This window comes from Haematobia irritans, chromosome 1 (genome assembly GCF_050003625.1).
Source record: "Haematobia irritans isolate KBUSLIRL chromosome 1, ASM5000362v1, whole genome shotgun sequence".
In the NCBI taxonomy this organism is placed as follows: domain Eukaryota; kingdom Metazoa; phylum Arthropoda; class Insecta; order Diptera; family Muscidae; genus Haematobia; species Haematobia irritans.
The window spans coordinates 227633749-227654434 of record NC_134397.1 but is presented as its reverse complement, the minus strand read 5'-3'; positions in this window follow the sequence as shown (position 1 = coordinate 227654434).

The following is a 20686-nucleotide window of genomic DNA, read 5'->3' as shown; positions in this document are numbered from 1 at the left end:
GGCATATTCTTATATTCCTCCTCAGCGTATAATTTAATAGAGAAGTGGTAAGTTTTCTTTTAAAATTTGGCTTTCTTTTCACTAGAATATTTAAATTTTTATGACCTTTTTATTATCAAAATTACATGTTTTTAATACCTTATTTTAGTATTACAATAATCAAATATTTTTGGAAACAAATTTAATATTTTTATTGTAAAAAACAAATATTTAATTTCAGAATAACAATTTGGAAACATTTTTATGAATTGGTAAGCTTTCTTTAACATTCTTTTAACCAGAATATTTAGTTTTTTTATGCATGTTATTTCTTTAATTAGATTTTTTGGAAACCAATTTAACACCCAGAAAAAAGGGGCTCTAATGCCAACTGAACTTTATTTTAGTTCATGAAGATTAGTTGATTTTAGTTAAATTTTGCACAATATGAGTAAATGTTCCTTAGTTAAATAATTTTTTGCTAACTTTAATGACATGAACTAAAAATAAGAAAACAAGTTGTATACAAATATAGTGCACAATTTTACTAAAAAATAAAATAGTTCATATTTTCTTAAAATGGCAGCAGTTTGCTTAAATTGAGTTCATAAGTCTCTCAAATGAGTAAATTTTACTAAAATTGTACCTGTCATGAACTTCGTATAGCGCTAAAGACATTTTAACAATTTTTAAATCCAATTTTTTCTTTCAACATATGAAATTTTCTTAAACAAGAGAAAAAAATTAATTATTTTTAATAAATTTTCTTCAATTTGACAAAAAGTATTAACTTATTTGTAACATGTTGCAATTAGAAAACAATTTTAGTTAAAATTTTCTAAAATAAACCTACATTTTCTTCCACGCTGGGTTCACTTTTTTTGGGTGAATGTTTTCTATTTAATGTAAAAAATAAATATTTAATTTCAGAGTATCCCCAAATGAATTTCGATAACCTATTTCGATAACTTTTTAACCTCAGCGTACAATTTAATAGAGAATTGGTAAGTTTTATATTAAAACTTTGACTTTCTTTTGACAAGAATATTTATTGTATTATGTCCTTCACATCGATAACAACACAGTTTTATGAGTTAATATATTACCAAATTCATTATTTCTCTAATTGTTTCAGGTACAAACTATATGAGGTACGTTTATCTAAGAAAAGTTGAATTCCTTACACCATTTAATAAAATGCCCCCAAATATGGTAAGTTACAAGCTAATTTAAAGAGATTAAAAATTATATTTTATTACATGTTAATTTTTAACAATTTTCATTATTCCTTCCATTTTTTCAGCAAGATATGTGAATATACTAACGATGAATAAAAAACTAAGGAAAAGTCAAAATGTCCAAATAGCGAGTTAAAATAAACTACTTTCTTGTTCCACGTGGTCATAATTTTTATTCACAAAAACATTGTATTAAGAACTCTCATCATAAGTTTTTATAATAAAGTACTTTTGCTTAAAGAAAGTTGAATTTTAATGTATGAAAATTTTCATAATATTAAAACGGGTTGTTGTTCCTTTAATTATTTAATTTCTCTGTACTGTGGAATGATTGATTTAAAAATAGTTTAGTCGTCGACATTTTAAGGAGACTGTTAACCACTTTTTATTATCGAGTTTCCCAAAAAATAAGCAGGTAAACCAAAATAATACTGACTTTTTAACTTGGTAGGGGTATATAAATCTTATGGTGTTGTAAAAATGAACTAAAATACAATGTTATAGATTAACTAAAATTTAAGAGAATTATAAATTAGACAAGTTGAAAAAAAATCTTAAGGGCTAAATCATGGTCAATATTACTACATTTTAGTTCAGTTTGCAATGGAAAAGGGTTCACTGTTTTTTCAGTGTGAAAAAAATGTTTTTTCGTGTCGAAAACCGAACGTAGTACACTCAAAACAGTTTCCTTGGATTGAAAGATTTTGACCTTCTCTTAAGGATTTTGGTATTGATTCCGAGCCAAAGATCCGCCTTCTTTAAAATAAAGAAAATTTTTAGGGACCTGCCTACACTGAAAAAAATATTGTAGTGAGGTCAAAGATTCCATACGAATGCAAATTTTGCTTACCATAGAAAACGCATTTCTCTAATATAAAGTTTTTTTCCTTGTCCAAAAGTTGATAAACTTTTCAATGAAGTCATACTGTCCTTTAAAGTGCTTTCACCTTAAAATGGGTATCATAACATGAAAGAAAAAATTGTTGGGCTAAGGTCAAGTTGACTTTAATAATTCAGAAAAATTCTTTAAAATTAATTAATAAATTTGTTGTCTTTTTGCATCTTCAGTACAAAGCAAAAAATCGTTCAAAAAAGGACATGTTTTTCAACACTTTATTTTAAAGACGTTTTTTACTTGAAACGTAGCATAATTTCTACAAAAAGTCGAGTCTGAATTTGGAAAATAAAGTTGTTGTTAACTCGTTTTTAAGCATATGAAGAAAAAAGTTGAAAAAACGAAAAATTAAAATTTGCTTCCTAGAAGCAAGTACACAAAACCCAAATTTAAAAGAGAATTGTATCTTAAAAGTGTCCTCACTTGTATTCTCCGCTTCTTTGGCTCGGAATCAATACCAAATTTTTAGAGTAAAGACAAAATTTTTGGAACCGGGCATGCTTTTTTTCAGTGTAGCCTTGCAAAAAAAAAACATACGAAATCTTCAAAATAAGTTTTAGCCTATATTTGAAGCGTTTTTATCTTAATTCTACAGATTCAATATTTCAGTTAATTTCAGGACGATTTCTTTAAATAAAAAATGTAAGAATTTTCAAAATTTTGAGTTTTTCCAAATGTGCATATATTGTGTTTTCGAATTTATTGAAGAGTCTAAGTTACACCTATTGAAGAGTCTAATTTACACCTGCGAATATTGGAAAGCCATTTGTGACTTCGGGATTTTTATCACTTTTTGATGAGTTGTTAACATAAAACTATCTAAATAATATTTCTCTCTCAATACAAAGTTGATTTTTCTATTCTATTGTCAAAAGTGGATTAGTCGATTTTGGACAACATCAAATGTCGATTAGACTGGATTATTAATAAAATCGATTCGTATAATTTTGCAAAATTTCCTTACAGTAAAGAAATCATATTAGATTCACAGATATAATCTTTAAATTAACTTAGAGATTGAATTTGCATTAAAATTTAAAAGCTAGGACTTATTTTGAAGATTCAGAATTTGTGGTTTAAATATTTTTTTTTTTTTAATAAGAAAACATGTTTTACATTTTAAATTCTGTTGCAAATTGGACTATTAAACTGACATTTATTTGTATGTTAATAGCTTTGTATATTCCAAAGAGAGAATGAAAACTTCATAAATGGGATCTGTATTGTAATTTTAGTTTTACAGAGCATATATGTAAAGCTAAAATAAAAAATTTTTTTACTTTATAGAAGTCGCTTTTTTGGAATTTTTTTGGGAATCATTGCCAACATATTCCCTTGTCCAAATACTTATATAAAGTAATTTTATTCCTTTTAGTATATGTGGTCCTCAATTTAATGCTCTCTTTATGAGAGCATTAAATGATTATGATTTAGTCTATTTGCCCTTGCTATCGACTAAGTTACTGGGTATGCCGTGTTAATATCCAGTTTCATGCAGTTTGCAGTTTACCTCATATTTAATAAATTTTTAAATTTATGCTATTGCCTGAGTTTGTTGCAATTTTTCGGTTGAATAATTTTAACTAGAGTTTTTGGCAAAACTAGTTTGGTACAATCATTCTGAAAGATTTGATTAATTAGTGGGGGTGTCGCATAGGTAGCGTCTATTGAAATAACTGTATAGCAATGTGACATGAAAATAATTAATAAACAATGATCAACGTTGTCAAATCATTTGCTTTGTTTCACTTTTCATTTAAGTCTCCTAACAGGTTATTAGGCTGAAGTTTGTATCCGCCATGTATGTGATAAAAAAAAATGTTTAATGACTTTTCTAAGCAGAAATATTAATTAGAAAAAGTAAAAATATGTCTCGTATTTTTTCCAAAAAAAAATTTGTAAACAAAAAATTATTTTTATAGAAAATTTTGTAAAAATTTTATTTGTAAAGAAAATTTGTATCAAAATTTGATTTCTATAGAAAATTTTGTTAAAATTTTATTTATATCGTAAATTTGTCAAAATTTTGTTTCTTTAGAAAATTTTCTCAAAATTTTATTTCTATGGAAAATTTATAAAAATGTTATTTCTGTAGTCAATTTTGTCAAAATTTTATTTTTAAAGACAATTTTGTCTAAACTTTATTTCTATAGAAAAATTTGTCAACACTTTATTTCTATAGAAAATTTTGTCAAAATTTTTTCTATAGAAAATTTTGTCAAAATTTTTTTCTGAGGGTGTATAGACCTCAGAAAAAATCGCTTCTCTAACATATGTTCCAAACATATTTTGCAGGAAGTACATATATTATTGGATACTGCCGAAACATTAATATGTTTGTTTTATGTGAACATATTATATGTTGGCAGCATTTTGAGTCCTAAAATATTATATGCCTGGAAGAATTTTCCCCAAAGAAGATTGTGCTCACTCCCTCACATAATTTTCACTTCCATGGAATTTTGTAGTTCTTGACACCTTTTTCTGTAATACAAATAATGTTGAAGAAATTATTCAATTTTATAATTTTTTTAAATTTTACCTTTCGCCTGGACTGAGAATCGAACCGGGAACCATGCAATTTGTAAGCCAACACACTACCACTGGACAACGTAGCTGTTATAGTTACCAATAGACAATTATCATTATAAGTTACATTTATATAGCATAGTTTGCGGCGCCCACGAGCCGATACAAACAAAACATTATTTAAAAGAAACATATATTTGTTTGCCACGTGGAGCAGTGGTTAGCATGTCCGACTTGCATGCAAAGGGTCCTGGGTTCAATTCCTACTCCTACCGAACACCAATTTTTTTTTTAATTTTTGTATTTATATTTTTATATTATTAAATCAAATTTTTACAATGAAACTTCGAAATGTGTGTTATTAAAGATTTACAGTCAGAAAAGAACAGTGCTTGATATAAACGAAATGGACTTAGCTTTTGGATAAAATATTATTTTTTTATTGCAAAAATTACAATTTTGTAACAAAAAACTGTTTTTGGTATAAAAGATTGAAATTTTGGAAGGAATTGAAAATCTCTAACAAAAGAAGAACGTGGAGTCGAGTATAAAGAAACATAAATAATTTTATAATATACACATAAATTTAGTTAGGCGTGAACAGTTTTTTACTAGCATTTAACACCATTTTAAAATGCATTCAAAACTGATCGTGTTTTGTACTTAATTTCATTTTTACCCTTAAGGCCGGTATTAAGTTGGCATTATCGTTCTATGTTAAAATGAAATGTTTTGCGTTTTACTTTTCTTTAATAATTAATTTTGAAGAAAATGAACTTTTTCAATTTTGTAGCAAAACTCGAAGTTAATGCCCGCTTCCGAATGTCTATTCTCTTAACATGAGTATTCAAATTAAATAATATTAAGACATAAGCATATCAAATTTTTGGCCTTATTATAAAACAATTTTCCGAAACAACATACAAGCAGTTTCACAGAAATTGCTCTCTTTTGATTCTCTCGCTGTGTTATGTTGATATCTTTCGTCAACCCTCCCGGTTTCCATCTCTATACTCTCTCTCTCTCTGTCACTCTCTGAATAAAATATCACAACATATATATGTTTACTCGAAATTTGTAAATTTACATATGTTTTACATTCACACATATTATTTTTATGAAACATTCATGCCCCAAACATAATATATTCTAACATATTAACATATGTGTCCCAAACATTTAGTGTTAGTTTAGGAACATTACATGTTTGCACTTAAATATATTATGTTTAAAAATTGTGCCCGAAACACATTTTGTTTATATCGGAACATATGAAAAACATATTTTTCTAACAGTGTAGAAAATTTTGTCAAAATTTTATTTCTATAAGAAATTTTTACAAAATGTTATTTCTACAGAAAATTTTTGTAATATTTTATCCTATAGAAAATTTTTGCAAAATTTTATTTCTATTTTATTGCAATATTTTATTTCTATAGAAAATTTTTGCAAAATTTTATTTCTATAGGAAAATTTGACAAACTCGTTGACTGACTGTTGCCATAATAAGTCAATATGTGCTCTCTTCCGAAAAATCTGTGTGCTAAATGTTTTAAAGTTTTGCACAATGAAAAGTACGTCAAATGTTCCATTTGCAGTTCTAAATTACATTTATTTTGTTCTGGAATTGATGATCAACAAGCATATTTAATCTTAAAAAAATCGAAGAATGTCGTCTATAATTGTGGTGAATGTATAAAAACATCAGGAGATTTAATTAAAGCCGTTAATTTGCTCTCGAATGAAGTAAGAGAGTTGAAAGCTGCATTGAATGATTTATTAAGAGGGAATACCAAAAGCATTGTTGGTAATGCTTCGCGTTGTAATACATCTAGTGCTCCTATTACTGATGCTGTTGTTAATTCGTCTATTCTTGCTGAGTGTAACGACGATGTCGAGGTGAGAGATGAAATAGTTCAAAGTCCATGTGGTGAAATTAATACTGTGTGTGACCAACAAACTAATGCAAATCTGCTTAATGCTGATGCTCTGACTGGGTTGAGTGGTGATAATCTGAATGTTTGCTCTCGCCCTCTCTCTCGTGTGGTGAATAACATGGATACTGCTAGTAACCCATCAAACATTTCTGAATGGGTTAAAGTTCCGAGCCGTCGTAAAAAACGCAATGGTTTCGTTATGGGTGAAAATGTAACTAATGAATTAGATGTCGTTACACGAAGGAAATGGATTCATGTTTCTTCTTTCAAGCCTTGTGTTACTGAGGATCAAATATTAAACTATGTTGAAAAGCGTGCAGAGGTGGATAAATCACACTTGCTTTGCCGAAAATTAATAAAAAGGGATGCTAATATTGATGAATTTACTAAAGTAAACTTCAAACTTGGAGTGTCAGCCGATCTCTACGATAAAGTTTTTAAATCTACAGTTTGGCCATCAAATGTAAAAGTTCGTCCTTTTAAATTTTTTCAAAGGAACCAACAAGTAATGAACAAAACTTAATGCGTGACCATGTCAATAACAATCTGCGTATTTATTATCAAAACATGTCAGGAATTCGAACTAAATCTTCCGATATTTATTTCTTAACTTCACAGAGTGACTATGATATAATCATATTTGTAGAGACTTGGCTTAATGCTGATTTTTGTGCAGAGGAGTTCTTTGATTATAGGCTCTTTCAAGTTTTTCGAAAAGATCGAGATTTCACTAGAATGCACTGCTCTAGAGGTGGCGGTGTTCTGCTAGCTGTGCGACGTGAGATAAAGGCTGTTAACATCAATTTGCCGAATCCTGACTCTGTACTTGATCAGCTATGTGTCAATATAAGTGGGCGTACATCGTTATTACTTTGCGTATCTTATATACCTCCTAATAGTCCATATTTAATTTATGATGCTCATATTCGCAATGTATTAGATTTAGTTTCATCGTATGAGTTTAGTGAAGTTGCTGTATTTGGTGATTTTAACTTAAGTAATATAGTTTGGTCAGAGATCGCTGATAGCAGATTTATGTGTGCAACAAATGTTAATTCAGACATTGAAATCAACTTAATTGATGGGTTTTTAGATATTGACTTGGGTCAAATTAATTATTTTCATAATTTGTTAAATCGTATTTTGGATCTGATATTCATTAGTGATAATATTAAATTTATTATAAGCATAGCTCAAAATCCATTTTCTGTTCCTACTGTACATCACATTGCTTTAGAAATTGAATTTGAATTTTTGAAGTATCCGGAAAGAGACAGTTGTCAACAACGTTACTTTGATTTTAGTAATTGTGATTTTTCGGTTCTTAATTGTACTATTGAACGTACAAACTGGATAGATATTTTTTCTGATCTTTCAGTTGATGATTGTTTTTCTTCATTCACGAATATTATTAATTCTCTTGTAAATTGCTACGTACGTACTTCTAGAACAAAAACCCATAAATTACCTTGGTATACTCCTGGGTTAAAAAAAATAAAAAATTTAAGAAATAAATTTTATAAGTTATATAAATCCACAAATGATGATGCCTTTAGAGATCGTTACACCCATTATTCTCGTGAATTTACATTTCTAAGTAAATTCTTGTACAAACAGTATTTGCTTGATTTCAGTGATAGGATTTTGAATAATTCAAATGCTTTTTGGGATTTTGTGAAATCCCTTAAATCATCTAGAGATTATCCGAGCGTTATGTATTTCAATAATAAATCTGGTAGTTCGACAAATGAAATTGTTAATTTATTTAGTGACTATTTTAAATCCAATTTTGATGAAATTGGAAATGTGAATCAATAGAAGTATTTAGATCTGGTTCAACCGTGTGTTGACATCGGATTATTGCAATTGGAATCGAATGACGTTTACGATGCTATTATGAAGTTGAAGGTGTCATATAAAATTGATGCAGATGGATTTTCATCTTTTCTTTTGAAGAGTGTAGCTTCCACGGTATGTGTTCCTTTAAGTAAAGTATTTAATAAATCTTTAGTTAATGGAATATACATTAGTAAGTGGAAGAAATCTTACGTAACGCCTGTTTTTAAATCAGGTGATAAGACTAATATTTGTCATTATCGCCCAATTGCTAAGCTCTCAAATATTTCTAAAATTTTTGAGCATGCAATTTACCGAAAAATATTCGCAAGTGTGAAGCCTTTTCTATCCGATTGTCAACATGGTTTTATTAGTGGCCGCTCGACGACAACTAATCTATTAACTTTTACAAATTTTTGTATTTCCAGTTTCGAGAGAGGTGATCAAATTGATACTATTTATCTTGATTTTTCTAAAGCTTTTGATAAGGTGTCACATTGTTTGTTAATATCTAAACTTGATAAAATGGGTTTCCATTCTCAAACTTTGAGGTGGATGAAATCTTATTTAAGTCACAGAGTGTTTATGGTTCAAATAGATGGGGTTTGTTCTAGGCCTTATATAGGTACTTCTGGGGTTCCACAAGGAAGTGTTTTGGGCCCACTCCTTTTTAACATTTTTATGAATGACATTTCCAGATGCATTTCTTACTCCAGATGTCTACTATATGCGGATGATATTAAGATTTATAAAAATGTTAATAATTTGTTAGATGGTATAAAATTGCAAAAGGATATTACTTCTGTAGTTAATTGGTGTGACTGGAATAAATTGTCGTTAAACATTGACAAGTGTCGTTATATGTGCTTTGTTAGGAGACATTTCCCAATTTTTATTGAATTTTATGTGAGGGATAAGCGATTAATGCAAGTTCAGGAGATTATAGATTTGGGAGTATTATTTGATTCTAAACTTTGCTTTAAGTCTCATATTGATTATGTTTTACCTCAAGCGTACAAAGCTTTGGCATTTATTAAACGACATTCATCTCAGTTCCTTGACCCTTATGTGCGTAAAACATTATATATATCTTTTGTTCGCTCGAAACTGGAGTACGCTAATCTCGTTTGGAGACCTTCTTCTGTTTCCTTGGTAAACAGAGTTGAGAGGGTGCAACAAAAATTTATAAAGTTTGCCTTGTCTTCGTTGCATTTTGAACAGCCTATTCCTTCATATGATTCACGTTGTAAATTAATTAAACTTCCAACTTTACTAAGTCGTAGTAAATTGCAGTCTATTATGTTCTTATATAAAATTATTTGTGGATTTTTTGATTGTTCTAATCTTTTAGAATTAATTTTCTTTAATGTGCCTCCAAGAAGGTTAAGAGCACGTGAGATTTTTTATATTCCTTTACATAGGACTAATTATGCTATGAATGAGCCATTATTGCGGTGTCTTCGAGAATTCAATTCAATATCTGAAATATATAATTTAGATTTCTCACTCAGTGAAACTGAATTTAAGCATATTTTAGAAATAATTTATTATTAAGCGGTAGTCTGTAAGGATTTATATCCATAGACTTAAATAAATAAAAAATTTTTATAGAAGATTTTGTCAAATTGTAATTCTATAGAAAAGTTTGTCAAAATTTTATTTCTATAATTTTTTTTTGCAAAATTTTATTTCTGTAGAATTTTTTTGCAAAATTTTATTTCTATAGAAAATTTTAAGCTGCAATAAAAAAACAACAACAATGCTTAAAGAACCAAACCAACAATAACAAAACAAAACGAATGGAAAAAGAAGAGGAAGCACGCTCAAAATAAATCCAGCCAACTGAACTCAAATCGATGATTCAGTGGCATAGGAAAAGAGATATGTTTGTTTCGAATTTATTTCGGCATATTTAAGCCGGCTATCATAAAAAACCTTTTTTCGGAAGGTTCAAGTGTGGTTCATTGTTGGGTTTAATGAACTGCCTGAATTTATTCTGATAATTGGTTGATAGTTTTGCTGCCGAAACGTGCGTCCATCCAACCATCTTGCAGTCTATAGGGCTTTGCCCAAATAAATTTGACAAACATTATTTTCCTCTGTTGGGTAAGCTACACTTTTAGTTTGGTCAATGTATGGTTTTAAGCTGCAATAAAAAAACAACAACAATGCTTAAAGAACAAAACCAACAATAACAAAACAAAACGAATGGAAAAAATTTATTTTTATAGAACTTTTTTGCAAAATTTTATCTCTATAGAATTTTTTCAAAATTTTGTTTTTATAGAAAATTTTGTTAAAATTGTATTTCTATAGAAAATTTTTTCAAATTTTTATTTCTATAGCAACTTTTCAGCATTTTATTTCTTTGGAAATGTTGTCAAAATTGTATTTCTATAGAAAATTTTGTTCTTATAGAAAATTTTATCAAAATTTAATTTCCATAAAAATTTAGTCAAAATTTTATTTCTATAGAAAAGTTGTCAGAATTTTATTTCTATAGAAAATTTTGTCAAAATTTTTTTCTATACAAAATTTTTTCAAAATTTTATTTCTATAGAACATTTTTTAAAAATTTTATTTCTATAGAAAATTTTGTCAAAATTTTATTTTTATAGAAAATTTTGTCAACATTTTATTTCTATAGAAAATTTGGCCATAATTTTAATCTTGTCAAAATTTTATTGAAATGAATGAACAGTTTTTTTCCATTTATTTTAAAGTTTTTTCCTACAGACTATTTGGTTCAACTTTATTTATTAAAATATTATCATAATTTAAAAGTATAATACCAAACCTCCACTCACTTTATTACTATCTAGTCTAATTTATCTCGCCCTACAACTAAAATAATATTTTTGTATTAAATGACATTCACTGCTTAACCAAAAATCTGTGATAAGCGTCATGGTTATATATTAAGGTAAAAGAGTATCGATCGTAAATGTAATCCTCATAGTCTTTAATTGTGTTTGTATGTGGATTTTGTGACCTATATTTGCAACTTCTGTCCGTATGTTTCGACTACTGATTTTTCCCGTATATTCGACTCCCACTTATAATTAAATTGTGAACAAACAAAAAAATATATATCAAGCTCTCCCGTGCACTTGTTTAAACACTAAAATAAAAGCCATAAATAAAATTGAAAAAAAGTGTCGCACAGATCAGCAACCCATTGAGCACTACGAGTACATACATGCATATGTAAGGTGTGACGTGAATGGAACGTAAAAGTGAATAACAAATCGATTAACTGTTGGAAACGATGTCAATCAGTGATAACTATGGTATAGCAGGTTGTCTAGAAATGGGGTATGCAATATAGGCGATCTACAATTTTATAGCCGAATGGGAATATATACTGTAAATACTGTAATGATTTAGTATGATCACACTGACCAAAAATTTGACAGAAATTAAAAAGAAATATAAACTCAATAAAATGTATACTAGAATCCAAAGATTGACCCTCAAGGGTTTTGTTATTGATTCCGAGCGAAAGTTGCGACTTCTTCATTATATAGTTAACAAAAGGGTTTACTTTGGTCCAAAGATGCGTGTTCTTTAAAATAAAGACATCGTCTATCTAACTAGCGTTAAATGTACACGGACGAAAAAGACTGTTTTTCATATGTTTGGGTGTAAAAATTATATGTTTGGAACTCAAATTTTTTAACACAATATTTTTGAGTGCAAGCATTTAATGTTCATAAACTAGCATAACATGTTTCGGACATATATGTTAATATGTTAGAACATATTATGTTTGGGACATAAAATGTTTGTAAACATAATATTCTTAAATGCAAACATATATCAATTTGGAAATAGCCTATAAACATATATGTGTTTAGAAAGAGAGACCTAGAGAGTATGCTGCAAGTAAAATAATGGAAGTAACCAATTGGCACCTTAAAAATATATCCACACTAAGAAAATTTCATTATAATTTTTTACTACCAATGTATGCCATAAGGTGAAACATAAAATGTTTGAACAATACAAACAATATTTTGTTTGGACCAATCCTGAAAATATATATGCTCGAAGCAAAATATGTTTGGGATATATGTTACAGAAGCGATTTTTTTTGAGGGTAGGATCAGAAAATTTAAAATTAGGATACAGTTTTCATTTATTCATTCACTTTTTGCGATATAATAGGTTGGCTGATAAGTCCCCAGTCCTGCAATAAAATCCTTGGACTCTGTGTTCCTTAACTCAAAAACGGCCATAGACTGCCGCAAATCTCTCAACGAGATGGCTGAGCAGTACAATATTCACCTAATATGGGTGCCTGGTCATAGGAACATACCGGGGAACTGTGAAGCAGATGTGTTAGCAAGGCTAGGAACTACCTTACATATTCCAGGGAAACTAGAATCTGTTGGCATGCCTCTGGCCACCTGCAAGCTCTTATTGCGTGAGAAGGCTGTTATGATGGCCAATATTCGATGGGAAAATTGCAAGGGTTGTAACGACACCAAGCAAATATGGCCCCATTTAAACTTAAACCGCACACTAGATATGCTAGTGTTCTCAAGGCGTCAGATAGCACTCCTAATATCTGCTATAACGGGTCGCTGCCTGATAGGCGAATTTGCAAAAACTATAGGTGCGAAGTATAATGACTATTGTATAAGCTGTCATGACGTGGAGGAAAAGGAATCAATTAAACACCTCTTGTGTGAGTGTCCTGCTTTTTGTGTAAGGCGTAAGCGAATTTTAGGAGCATATAGCTTTAGATTACTGGCTGACCTGGAAAACGTTAACTTAAGCAGTTTGTTAATGTTTTTGGAGCAATCTGGTTGGTTCCACAAAAGTAAATAATAGAGAAGGTTCAGTGGTTAAGACTAGAAGTGCCCATATGTAATAGGTACTTTTAGTTAAATGTGGTATCACAATGGACTGAATAGTCTAAGTGAGCCTGAAATTTAATCGGGCTGCCACTTTAACCTAACCTAACCTAAGTCCCCGGTCTAACAAAGAAAAACACATTTTTTGTCAAATTCGTTTTTATTATTCAACATAGTTCCCTTCAAGAGCGATACAACGATTATAACGACCTTCCAATTTTTTCATACCACTTTGGTAGTACTCCTTCGATTTTGCCTCAAAATAGGCCTCAGTTTCGGCGATCACCTCTTCATTGCAGACAATTTTCCCCCTGAGAACAAGAAGAAGTCGCTGGGGGCCAGATCTGGAGAATACGGTGGGTGGGGAAGCAATGCGAAGCCCAATTCATGAATTTTTGCCATCGGGCTCAATGACTTGTGGCACGGTGCGTTGTCTTGGTGGAACAACACATTTTTCTTCTTCATATGGGGCCGTTTTGCCGCGATTTCGACCTTCAAACGCTCCAATAATGCCATATAATAGTCACTGTTGATGGTTTTTCCCTTCTCAAGATAATCGATAAAAATTATTCCATGCGCATCCCAAAAAACAGAGGCCATTACTTTGTCAGCGGACTTTTGAGTCTTTCCACGCTTCGGAGACGGTTCACCGGTCGCTGTCCACTCAGCCGACTGTCGATTGGACTCAGGAGTGTAGTGATGGAGCCATGTTTCATCCATTGTCACATATCGACGGAAAAACTCGGGTGTATTACGAGTAAACAGCTGCAAACACCGCTCAGAATCATCAACACGTTGTTGTTTTTGGTCAACGGTGAGCTCGCGCGGCACCCATTTTGCACAGAGCTTCCGCATATCCAAATATTGATGAATGATATGACCAACACGTTCCTTTGATATCTTTAAGGCCTCTGCTATCTCGATCATCTTCATTTTACGGTCATTCAAAATCATTTTGTGGATTTTTTTTGATGTTTTCGTCGGTAACCACCTCTTTCGGGCGTCCACTGCGTTCACCGTCCTCCGTGCTCATTTCACCACGCTTGAGATTTGCATACCAATCAATTATTGATGATTTCCCTGGGGCAGAGTCCGGAAACTCATTATCAAGCCAAGTTTTTGCTTCCACCGTATTTTTTTCCCTTCAGAAAACAGTATTTTATCAAAACACGAAATTCCTTTTTTTTTCATTTTTTTACAATAACAAAAGTTGCTTCACAAAACACGCTCTATCTCTATCTCACAAATTGACTTACAGACGTCAAATTTTGACACGAATCATTTGTAGGTTGGTACTATATAAAAATAATATGCGTTTAATACTAGCGACGCCATCTATGTGTCAGACCGAGGACTTATCAGCCAACCTGTTATTAATAGAGCTATTCATGTACAAACAAATTGCATTTTGAAAATACAAATTATAACAAATACTTCAAACTAAAAATATTTTTTTTAAATCCAAAATTTTTTTTAACCAAAGATGTAAAATCCTTAAGATATGTCTTAGCCTATATTTTAAGCATTTTTATCTTAAATTTTATAGATTCAATATATCAGTTAATTTAAAGACGATTTCATTAAATGAAAATTGGTTTTCTATACTTTAAGGAAAATTTGCCTTAGTTCAAAGACATAGGACTTTAACGGAGTGACGTTAAAGTCGTCGTCTCTAAATATAATGAAAAAAAAATTAAGCAAAGATTTTAAACTCTCTTTTTATTACAATTTTCTTATTTTGAAGTAATCTGTCTTAAATATTGTGTAAATTGCATGTACTAACATTTAGGTTGCAAAATCGTTCGTATTAGGACATTTTGTTTTCAGTGTACGGCTAAAAACATTTGGAGGACGTATTTTTCGAGAGAAATGTGTCTACTATGGACAAATGGAATATTGGGAATCCGAAACAAATTTTACAAATATCGGTTTTTACCTTTGGACGAAGTACAAAAATATCTATAATTCAGATATAAATCTTGATGCAGTTCTTTTACCCATTTGTCTGTGCATGGTGAAACGTTTTCTCTCTGATTCGTATAAGCTGCATAACTGCGATTCAGAAGATTTATGACAATCCAAAGTTATGGTTTCAGAGTATCTTTGTTTAATTGTTTTCATCTCTTCCCGGTTAGTCAATTTCTATGGAGGAGAGTGTGGCAAAAAATGTACATTTGTAAATAAATAATTTTTCACATATAGATGGCGCTAAAACGAGTGTTCATATACGGATTTGTTTTACCTCACATGGAGTTAGTTACAATTAACGAATAAATTAAAATTTTTGTCCTAGTATAAATTACGCAAAATTTTCGAAGCTATCATTATATTACACCGAAAAAAAAAATATTTACCTAATATGAAGGATTATGCAAAGTAAATTTTAAGTTTAGGAATTTAAAGACAAGCAACGCACTAATCTTTCAAATTTCCATCTCTCCGTTAAAGTCGTATGTCTTTGAATTAAAGCCAATTTCACTTATTGCAAAGAAAAACCTTTTTGGCCTTAATGAAATACCCTCATATTCATAAAAGTTAACGTAAACTAAAACTACTAATACCATACAAAATCATTTGATAAACTTTCAGTAAATTATTATGAATATAAGCAAAAATCTTTTAATTTCTGAGATTGATTTGTATTAAAAGTAAAAAAACTTAAAAAATAGTCTAATACTTATTTTGATGATTTTTGCTTATTTTTTTTAAATTAAGCAAACATTTTTTACTTTGTAATATCTGTTACAATTAGTATAGAGCCTAGATTTAAGGGTAAATAGCTCGCTAGAAATGTCTTTATTTTAAAGAAGCAGCATATTTGGCTCGGAATCAATAACAAAATCCTTAAGGGTCTAAATCTTTGAATTCAAGTAAACTTTTCTGAGTGTATCTGCAGAGATTCCAAACTTTAAAGGCCTTGTAAAACCTGGCGTTTTTTGAGTTTTTTTTTTCACCAAAAAGATTAATTTCAACACGACTTATACACTGTATTGACATAATATGGAAGATTAATATTTAGGGCAAATTTCTTTACAATAAAGAAATTTAATTTTAAAACAAGTATATACGGCCGTAAGTTCGGTCAGGCCGAATCTTATGTACACCATGGATTGCGTAGAAACTTCTACGAAAGACTGTCATCCACAATCGAATTACTTGGGTTGTGGAATCTTAAAACTTCTTAACATCGTTTTCTAAATTGCGACTTAGTCCTTACATGGTAGAGAGCCAGAATTGAAATATGGGGGTCGCTTATATGGGGGCTATATACAATTATGAACTTGATATGTACCAAGTTTTGTGTGATTGGGGATCGATTTATCTGACGGCTATATATAACTATAGACCGATATGGCCCTAGTTAGGCATGGTTGTTAACGGCCATATACTAGCACAATGTACCAAATTTCACCTGACTCCGATGAAATTTGATTCTCCAAGAGATTTCAAAACTAAATCACGGGATCGGTTTATATGGGGGCTATATATTATTATGGACTGGTATGGACCACGTACCAAATTTCAACCAGATCGGATGAATTTTGCTTCTCCAAAAGGCACCGGAGGTCAAATCTGGGGATCGGTTTACATGGGGGCTATATATAATAATGGACTGTAATAAACCAATTCCTGCATGGTTGTTGGATACCATATACTAACATCACGTACCAAATTTCAACTGACTCGGATGAAATTTGCTCCTCCAAGTGGCTCCAAAACCAAATCTCGGGATCGGTTTAAATGGGGGCTATATATGATTATGGACTGATATGGACCACTTTTGGCATGGCTGTTAAATATCATGTACTAACATCACGTACCAAATTTCAACCGAATCGGATGAATTTTGCTCTTCCAAGGGGCTCCGGAGTTCAAATCTGTCGATCGGTTTATATGGGGGCTATATATAATTATGAACCGATTTCGACCAATTTTTGCATGGGAGTTTGAGGCCATATATTAACACCACATACCAAATTTTAACCGAATCGGTTGAATTTTGCTCCTCCACGAGGCTCCGGAGGTCAAATCTGGGGATCGGTTTATATGGGGGCTATATATAATTATGGACCGATGTGGACCAATTTTTGCATGGTTATTAGAGACCATATACTAACACCGTGTACCAAATTTCAGCCGGATCGTATGAAATTTGCTTCTCTTAGAGGCTCTGCAAGCCAAATCGGGGGATCAGTTTATATGGGGCCTATATATATTTATTGACCGATGTGGACCAATTTTTGCATGGTTGTTAGAGATCATATACCAACACCATGTATCAAATTTCTGCCGGATCGGATGAAATGTGCTTTTCTTAGAGGATCGGCAAGCCAAATTTGGGGGTCCGTTTATATGGGGGCTATACGTAAAAGTGGACCGATATGGCCCATTTGCAATATCATCCGACCTACATCAATAACAACTACTTGTGCCAAGTTTCAAGTCGATAGCTTGTTTCGTTCGGAAGTTAGCGTGATTTCAACAGACGGACGGACGGGAGCCACCATGGTGCAATGGTTAGCATGCCCGCTTTGCATACACAAGGTTGTGGGTTCGATTCCTGCTTCGACCGAACACTAAAAAGTTTTTCAGCGGTGGATTATCCCACCTCAGCAATGCTGGTGACATTTCTGAGGGTTTCAAAGCTTCTCTAAGTGGTTTCACTGCAATGTGGAACGCCAATCGGACTCGGCTATAAAAAGGAGGCCGCTTGTCATTGAGCTTAATATAGAATCGGGCAGCACTGAGTGATAAGAGAGAAGTTCACCAATGTGGTATCACAATGGACTGAATAGTCTTAGTGAGCCTGATACATCGGGTTGCCACCTAACCTAACCTCACATTATCAGTGCACATGGACTGATATTCACCATTTTCGGCACACCTCTTTATGTTCCTAAAATACTTCTAGATTTAAAATTTCATGTAAATTTGATAAAAACTATGGTTTCTAAAAGCCCAAGAAGTAAAATCGGGAGATCGGTCTATTTGGGAGATAAACCAAAACATGGACCAATACATGCCATTTTCGGCTCTCATATTTAAGGTCCTAAAATACCTCTAGATTTCTCATTTCAGGCAAATTAGATAAAAACTACGGATTCTAGAAGTCTAAAAAATAAAATCATTTCTTGCGCACCTATTTTCCTAAAAACTATATTCCTAAAAACCTCCAGATTTTCGATTTCAGGCAAAGTGAACAACAATTACGGTTTCTATAAGCCCAATAATAAAATCTGGAGATCGGTCTATAGGGAGGCTATATCAAAACAGGGTCCGATACTCATCATTTTCAGCACACCTCTTTAGGGTTTTAAAATACCTCTAGATTTCTAATTTCCGGCAAATTGAATAAAAACTACAAATTTTAGACGCCCAAGAAGTAAAAATCGGTCTTTATGGGGGCTATAATACCAAAACATAGACCGATACTCACCATTTTCGGCACATCTCTTTATTGTTCTAAAATACCTCTAGATTTCCAATTTCAGGCAAATTGGATAAAAACTACGGATTCTATAAGCCTAAGACCCCATATCGGGAAATCGGTCTATATGGGGGATAAACCAAAACCTGGACCGATACTCACCATTTGTAGCACACCTCTTTAAGGTCCTAAAATACCTCTAGATTTCAAATTTCAACCAAATTGGATAATAACTACGGATTCTAGAAGCCCAAGAAGTAAAATCGGGAAATCGGTCTATATGGGGGCTATACCTAAACATCACCCGATAGTCACCATTTTTGGCACACCTGTTTATGGTGCTAAAATACCTCTAAATTTCCAATTTCAGGCGAATTGGATAGAAACTACCGAGTCTAGAAGCCCTAGAAATATAATCGGGAGATCGGTCTATATGGGGGCTATACCAAAACATGGACCGATACTCACCATTTGTGACACACCTCTTTGTGGTCCTAAAATACCTCTAGATTTCCAATTTCAGGCAAATTGGATAGAAACTAAGGTTTCTATAAGCCCAAGACCCCAAATCGGGAGGTCGGTTTATATGGGGACTATATCAAACTTGGACCGATATAGCCCATCTTCGAACTTGACCTGCCTGCAGACAAAAGACGAGTTTACTTTAGGAATTTTTTTCTTTAAAGTTAGAGCATGAATCTTTTTAAAGCTAACTTCCTTATGGTAATGAAAAACACTGTTGCCTTAAATAAATTTTAACAATATTTATCACAACACTGAAAAAAATATTGTCATGAGGTCAAAGATTTTATGTCTTTAAAATACGAATACAAATTTTGCTTAGCATAGAAGAAGCATTTCTCTAAAATAAAGTTATTTTCCTTATCCAAAAGTCGATAAACTTTTCAATGAAGTCGTATTGTCCTTATAATTAAGTGATTTGACCTAAAAATGGGTATCTTAACTTGAAAGAAAAAAATTATAGGCTAAGGTCAACTTGACTTTAATAATTCAGAAAAATTCTTTAAATTTAATGAAATTGTCTTTAAATTTGTTGTCTTTTTGCATCTTGACTTCAAAGCAAAAAATCGTTCAAATATAGAACATGTTTTTCAAAACTTTATTTTAAAGAAGTTTTTTACTTCAAACATAGTATAATTTCTACTGGAAGTCGAGTCCTAATTTGGAAAATATAGTTGCCGTTAACTCGTTTTTAAAGGACTTTGATAGCATATGAAGGAAAAAAGCTGAGAAACGAAAAATTAAAATTTGCTTCCTAGAAGCAAGTACACAAAACCTAAATTTAAAAGAGAATTGTGTCTTAAAAGTATCCTTACTTGTATTCTCCGCTTCTTTGGCTCGGAATCAATACCAAATTTTTTAAAGTAAAGACAAAATCTTTGGAACCGGGTATGTTTTTTTCAGTGAATGCCCATCATTTAATCATTCATTTCTCTATTCTTCTACAGAAAATTTGTTTTAATAGACATGTGTAGATTCCTTTGTTTAATAATAAATGAGAAAATAATACACATTTTCCCTTTTGTTAAATAATAAAAGCCATCAACTTTTCACAGTTGTAAATTCAACTGTTAATTTATAGTATGGACATTCATGCTTATTTAGGTCAATGATTTACGCAACAAGTAAATAAATGCAGATAATCGTCAGATCTTCCTGCAGATCTTCAAACCATTTCAGACACTTAATATGAATTTCATTACAGCTACTGCTCTACTGAGTATTTTCTTCTTTATGTACCTTGCATATGCTGATGCTCAACATTGTCAAACTGGCTGTCGGGAAATTTATGATCCTGTTTGTGGAACTTTACGTTCTAGAAATGAACGCATTAGTCGATGCACCTTTTCCAATCTCTGTAAATTGAACTCTCGTCGCTGTGTTACCAGAGAACGTAAGTGGTAATAAATTGAGTTTTTCAAATGTGTTTTTTTAATGTTTGTTTTTTTTCCAGCTTGGACTTG